This window comes from Lactuca sativa, chromosome 6, assembly GCF_002870075.4.
Source record: "Lactuca sativa cultivar Salinas chromosome 6, Lsat_Salinas_v11, whole genome shotgun sequence".
Lineage (NCBI taxonomy): Eukaryota > Viridiplantae > Streptophyta > Magnoliopsida > Asterales > Asteraceae > Lactuca > Lactuca sativa.
This window is the reverse complement of record NC_056628.2, coordinates 190,464,031-190,470,616: the sequence shown is the minus strand read 5'-3', so window position 1 is coordinate 190,470,616 and position 6,586 is coordinate 190,464,031. Positions and strand designations below refer to the sequence as shown.

Here is a 6,586-nt window from a genome sequence, read left to right as displayed (position 1 = left end):
CCTTTCTATGCGTAATAAGTGGGTACAAGTTATATATACTTGGAGTAAACAAATATCGATTGTGCGCATCTACCCTCAACTCACAACCCAATGGGGTACAGTAAGTAAGGCATATAGCACACATTCCATTAGTTGTTAGATCGTTGTCATATATAAACTTGGTGTATTCACTTGTTACTCATGGAGTTATTTGTAATGGTTCCTTTATATCTAATGGAGAGTTCCTTTTAAGAAAACCTATATTTCTTATAGTAAAATATTGACTATGGTGATTACTTTTATAATAGCTTTGTTTATACTGCTATATATAATTTGATATCAGGTAGATAGTAGATTGGGTGACCTCGGTGTAAACCCACATCCAACGGGAACAGGACGTACAACGAAGAGCACACATCCTACTAGCTGTCGGATACTAGTTTTATATATAAACATGGTGTATAAACTAAGGTGTTATAGAATTAACTCACTTAAAGTCTTTAAAACTGTACTGGCTTAATAAAATGGATTAAGCCCTTAACTGGAAAGTACTGACTTTGAAACGAAAGTTTTGTACTAGAAAAACTATGCATTGACCCTGTTTCCTATAACCTGATCGATACCTGGTACCCTTATGATGACTTAATGTATACTAAGCATAAATATATATAGATTAAGGTAGATAATAGATTGGGTGACCTCGGTGTAAACCCACATCCAACATGAAGTATATTCTCCCTAGTTTATAACCATCTCGTAGAGAAATAGATTAACCTTCAAGTGTTACCGACACTTTATGAAAGTAATGGGAGAAGTGAGTACCCTGATGTCGTTTATAATGACATGCGGAGGTACTATTAACCTAAACATATTTGTTTTATTACAGTCATAATGTGAAAGCTAGAACCCCTACTAAACGCTCTCATGAAAGGATATTGAGGGAACCCACTGCGACCCGAGCAAATCCATTCAAGCCGTGTAATTCACATTAAAGTTATACGATCATGTATACCCAATATAACTATCACTAATGTGTTAGCGATTCATTGGTATAATTAGATCCTGTCTGCGTGTTGTCATGCTATAGCAAATTAACTTGTTTGTTATGTTATGTTCTGGTGTTGTTTGATTCTCTTCTCTGTTTGTTCTGTTCTGGTATTGTTTCTTTGTGTGCTTCATTGTACTAGAAGTAATGAATAGTATTCTCCTAAACTATACATATAATAGTTTACTAATGTTCTAACTATACTGATGATGAAAAGACTCATTTGTCTACCAAGTTATGCTTATACTTTAAAAACAGAGTTTTGTACAACTATAAAGTAACACAACCTTTAAAATAGTTTTGAAATGTAAAGACGACTTATAAATGACATAAGTAACATTTTGAATAATGTTTAACAACAAATAATTACACAATTATCATTGTGTTCAACCTGTATTCCCCCTTAAAAGAGTTCAAAATAGTTAAATGATTCATTACGGGGTATGAACTCACTTGATGTGGGTGATTCAAACGGGTATGCGCGTACGGATGAGAAGTTCCACGAATGAAGTTCCGAGACACAATAAGTCCTAAATGATATTTAAGGACACATAATGACATGAATATAGTGTTTATAAACAACTATATGAAAGATAACACCTTCCGGGACTAGGAAACACCTTGACCAAGTGTTGGAATCACATGTGATTCAACATAGGAAGGTATAAGGCACACATATGAGTTTACTAGCATGAGTTCACGGTCCAAGAGAGTTTACGGCCTTAAACTCATGGCTACACATGTGGGAATGCAAGTATGAAAGTTAGGGAATGATTTAGGGACATTAGCTCTAGCCTAGGATGAGAAAGACCACCTTCTTTGGAGTTTTTGAGGTGTTCACGGCCCAAATGAGTTTACTACCGTAAACTCATGGCCAATTATACTTATGAGGGTCCTAAAGGTCATAAGGAAGCTTTCTAAATTCATGCCTAAGCCTTAGGAAGTGTTTGTGGCATCAAAACACTCTTATCTTGAGTTTACGGCCCATGGACCATTTTGTCATAAGCTTGCAGCCGTAAACACCTATGGGTGTTGTTCTTTTGGTTGTTTTGGGTCCTAGACACATCATGGTAAAGGCTATGTTTGTCTCTTGGCTTATGGAAGGCATTTAGGGCATTTTGGCACCCTAAAATGGAGTTCACGGCCCAAAAACTTCCTTGGCCGTGAACTCACTTCTTGCCTTGTTTCTTAATGTTTTGGGGGTCTAAAACAAGTAATGGTAGTCTCTAGGTTCAGTCCCAAGGCTTGGAGGGACATTGGGCACACTTTGGCCCTTATAAAGGAGTTTACTCCCCAAGGTGTTCTTGGGCGGTAAACTCACAGATCTTAGTGTTTTCCTATGATTTCTAGTGTATTAAGCATATATGAAGCTTTAAAACAACACTAGATAGAAGTACTCACTTTCCGAAACGAATGTCCGAAGATCCTTGAGAGAGAATTCAGCTTTTCTCTAGTTGGAATTGGAAATAATGAATAAATATGGTTCAGAATCCTATATATAGTCTTGGGATTTTTGGCAGAAAATATTTTTATTCATCCATTGAACTCTAATATCATAGAGTTTTGGAATAACAGTGTTGCACCAAAACCCTAGTGCATCCACTCTCCTGATATCTCCTTAAGTGTAAATCCTGAAATACTCAAACTTATACCCAAAAGTCTGGAAATTCTCTGTAACTGTTCTAATCTTCTACTGACTTGATATGGTTTGTACAGAATGGAAATTTCGGGTTGTCACACTTGCATCTCTTTTTTATTTTATAGACCCATTTTAAACCAATAACGGTTGTGTTGCATGGTCTTTTTACAAATCTCCAAGTTCTATTCTTTTCAATAGAGTCGATTTCTTCTTCCATCGATTTTACCCATAATGGATTCATCTTGGCTTCATGATAAGTTGTTGGTTCATATTCATTGAGAGCCAATAGTAGCTCATGATTCTATTTGAAAAAATCAACTTTGAAATCATCATGTCTTCTAGGAAATTGTGTGTTGTGATTCGACCTTCGTAGTTGTGGAAGTTCATCTTGTACAACCATTGTAGGTGACATCAGTTGTGGTATCGACTCACTTTTTTCACCGTGATCATTTTCATTTGTAACTTCGTGTGCTTCACTCGCTACCGGTCCACTTCCGGTGTCAACCATCTTCGACCAATGAACCCATAACATCTTGGGTTTTTGTGTAGTCTCGTCTTCTTTTTCCCAACTCTAACTTGAGTTTTCATCAAAATGTCATCTTATGAAACTGTGATTTTTTCATCTTTGGATCATATAAATGATAAGCTTTGGAACTGGGTTTAGATCCAAAATACACCATTTTTTGGATTAATCGTCTAGCTTCTTTTGGTGAGGAGTTGTGATTTTTACATAAGCTAGTGACCCAAAAATTCGTAAGTGTTCGATATTAGGCTTGCGATGATAGAGTTTCTCATATGGAGTCGAGTTCTTTAGAGATTTTTTGGTAATCTATTTATAATATAGGCTGCATGTCGAATTGCCTCTCCCCAAAGAAAATTTGGGATATTTTTGGCTTTTAGCAAGCTCCGTGTCATCTCAAGGTGTGTACGATTTCTTCTCTCCAACACCCCATTTTGTTGTGGTGTGTATGGATCCGTGTGGTGTCGTATCATACTTTTGTCTTCACAAAGCTTTTTGAATTCATGTGAAGTGAACTCTCCTCTTTTGTCTGTGCGAAAAACCTTAATAGATTTTTCGCTTTCTTTTTCAACTAATGTCTTGAAATTCTTGAAATAAAATATGGCCTCGCTTTTTTCTTTCATAATATAACTCCACATAAACCTTGAGTAATCATCAATAAGAACGAAGATATACCTGTTTTTGGCAATAGTTGATGGTGATACCGGCCCACAAAGATCTCCATGCACGAGGTCTAGGATATTCTCGGCTCGATATGATGCCTTTTTCGAAAAACTGCTTCATGTTTGTTTCCCAACTAAGCATGACTCACAAAGTTGATTTGATTCTGTCACACCCCCAAACTAGGATGATGGAAACGTCCGGGGGTGGATGACTTTCATGTATTGTATCATATCATAGAAAATAATAGTGACCAAAGCAAACACAACCATCATAAATATAATTGAAAAGGGTTACATTGTTTCATGAGTTACATGTTTCAAAATCAGTTACAATATGATGATAAAAAAATGATTTGTCTGACGTCTTAGCGTCCCATCCTCAAAAGCTAGTAGTTACATGTTTTAGTGATTACCTGAGAATACAAGTAGTTTTGAAAGAGTGTCAACAATTAAGTTGGTGAGTTCATAAGTGTTTGTATGTAGAGTTGAAAGCCTTTCTTTATAAAAAAAATAGTGTTTGTTCCAGAAAATCCAATATTTTCCTTTAAATATGAGTTGTAGTCTTAAAACCTAATGACCGAGATGTACAAGTATTTTCCATACTTATAATATTATATGTAGTTTTAAGTTTTATAAAACCGTTTGAATGAATACATCCCCGTAAACTATATGTATCGTTGTTTCCCCATGTAAGTTATTATAACCGTGCTAACGACAAAGATGGCATGTTACGATGTTCTTCAGACGTCGAAATGTTATGAAATTTGTAACCCCATACCTGTCGGTCTAGTTGTTGCAAGCAGCTTAGGTTCGGAATTGTCAATCTCGTATAGATCTATACACAACTATCATGCTCTCTTATTGGAGACTCTATTTATAAAACAGGACTTTTGTAGGTACTCTGATTTGTACGTGAAGATTTTGACTCACAAAATTTGATTCAACGAGTTTACGTGTAGTGTAAATGAAAACCCTTTTCGTAGTGGAATAATAACCTTTCGTAGTAAATTTCATAGTGTTAAAGACCCATAAACTATACCAATTATAATTTACCATAAATGTTTTGTAGTGATGAAAACCTTTATATGTATGATAATCACCTTTTTATGGAAATAAAACAGCATAAAAACAATCAATATATATTTCCCTATTATTATATTACAAAGTGTAACGGTTCGTAAACTATAAACGGTTTGTTATAGTATAGGTTTTTCGTACCCAAAAGTATGTATTCCCACACATGAAAGTAGATCGGTATACTTTAAATAGCAACTATTTTATACTTAATGCAATTAAATGGGTTTTTAACATGAAACGTCCATTTTGTTAGTTTTTGACTATTAAACGCTACTAGCGGCAACTAATAGCGGCAAATAATGAGAATATGGTTACGTAAAACTTATTTTTGCCTTTTTAAGATTCTTATATCTAGTTGAATATATATGTTTTAATCAACATATCTTTGATTAAAAACCCGCAAAAATGGTGTTATAACCAGGTTATGACCATTTTTGCTAGAAAATCTCTTCTTACGTAACATAAAAAAAATATTTATAACAACTTGTATATTATTTTGTTTACTAGTATCCCCCCTCCCCCTAAAATATGGAAAACTCGAAAATGGTGGGGGTATGAACTCACCTTAAGTGTTTTCCTTGATAAGTGGAAGGTTGTGGATGAGAAGTTTCAAATCAAGAACACTTGAAAGAAATTTGGAGATTTGATGGTCCTAAGGACATTAATACGTGAATATGTGGGTAATAGGTTCAAGATTTGTATAGAAGTATGTAAAATCATTAGAGTTTGAAAGAAATACTTACCAAAAGATCCAAGAACAATCTTAAGATAATCCTTGCTAGAGAGAAAGAGTGAGAGATTTTCTTGGAGAGAAAAAGTGAGAAGTGAAGATGATTGTGAAATGGGAAATTATCTCCTGAACATGAGTATAAGAGGGAAGGAGTAATGCAAGTGGATGGGAGAAGTTATGTGGGGGACAATGAATTGACCAAAAGAGACTAGGAGAAGTGACATAAATGTGCATTGGGAAAAGATGGGAGAACCACTTGTGCTATTTCTTTATGATTAAGATAATATAATATTTTTATAATCTTAGATATTATTTAATACAATGTGTTTTATATATAATAAAGCTTCAACATGTGCTTAAATATATGAGTTTAGAGGGTCTAAGATGTGAAAAATATGTGTTTGATGGAAATCCCAACGTCAAAATCCCTTAAAATGAAGAAAAGTCCGAAATGACCAAAAATCCGAAGTGGGGTCTGAAGTTGCAAGTGGTTCGGAGTGGGTGTGTGCGAAGTCAACAACCTTCCGGGGTGGTTCGGTTCCGGAGCGTACAACCTTCCGAGATGGTTTGGTTCTAGAGCGCCCAATCTTCCGAGATGTGAAATTGTCCGGTGTGGCTGATTCTTCTGGAGCTACGAGATCTTCCGGTGGGAGAGGGTTCCAAAGCAGTTAGAAGTTCCAGAGTTAGGAGATGTTTTGGAGTCGGGAGGGTTCTGAGAATGAATAGTGTATTCCGAAGTGGGAGGGTTCTTTTGGGTTTTCTCCTTTGGTTTTGAGCTGTTTTCAACAAAGGGAGGGATGCGATGACATCAGTGTGTATAGGAAAGGTTAGTAACGAGATTTGAGCTATAAAGAGAGATTTGGGAGAGATTTGAGACATAGAGAGAGAGAGAGAGATTTGGGAGAGATTTGAGATATAGAGAGAGATTTGGGAG

General features: G+C 35.6%; 1 long non-coding RNA gene across 1 annotated transcript; it reads right to left on the bottom strand.

Annotated features, from left to right (window-relative positions):
- Positions 1–4,108: 4,108 nt before the first annotated feature.
- Positions 4,109–5,752, bottom strand: LOC111879607 (uncharacterized). Its single transcript, XR_002846186.2, has 3 exons — positions 5,666–5,752; positions 5,487–5,574; positions 4,109–4,258 (listed from the first exon to the last, which is right to left on the bottom strand). It is a non-coding gene; the product is annotated as an uncharacterized LOC111879607 (long non-coding RNA).
- Positions 5,753–6,586: the final 834 nt, after the last annotated feature.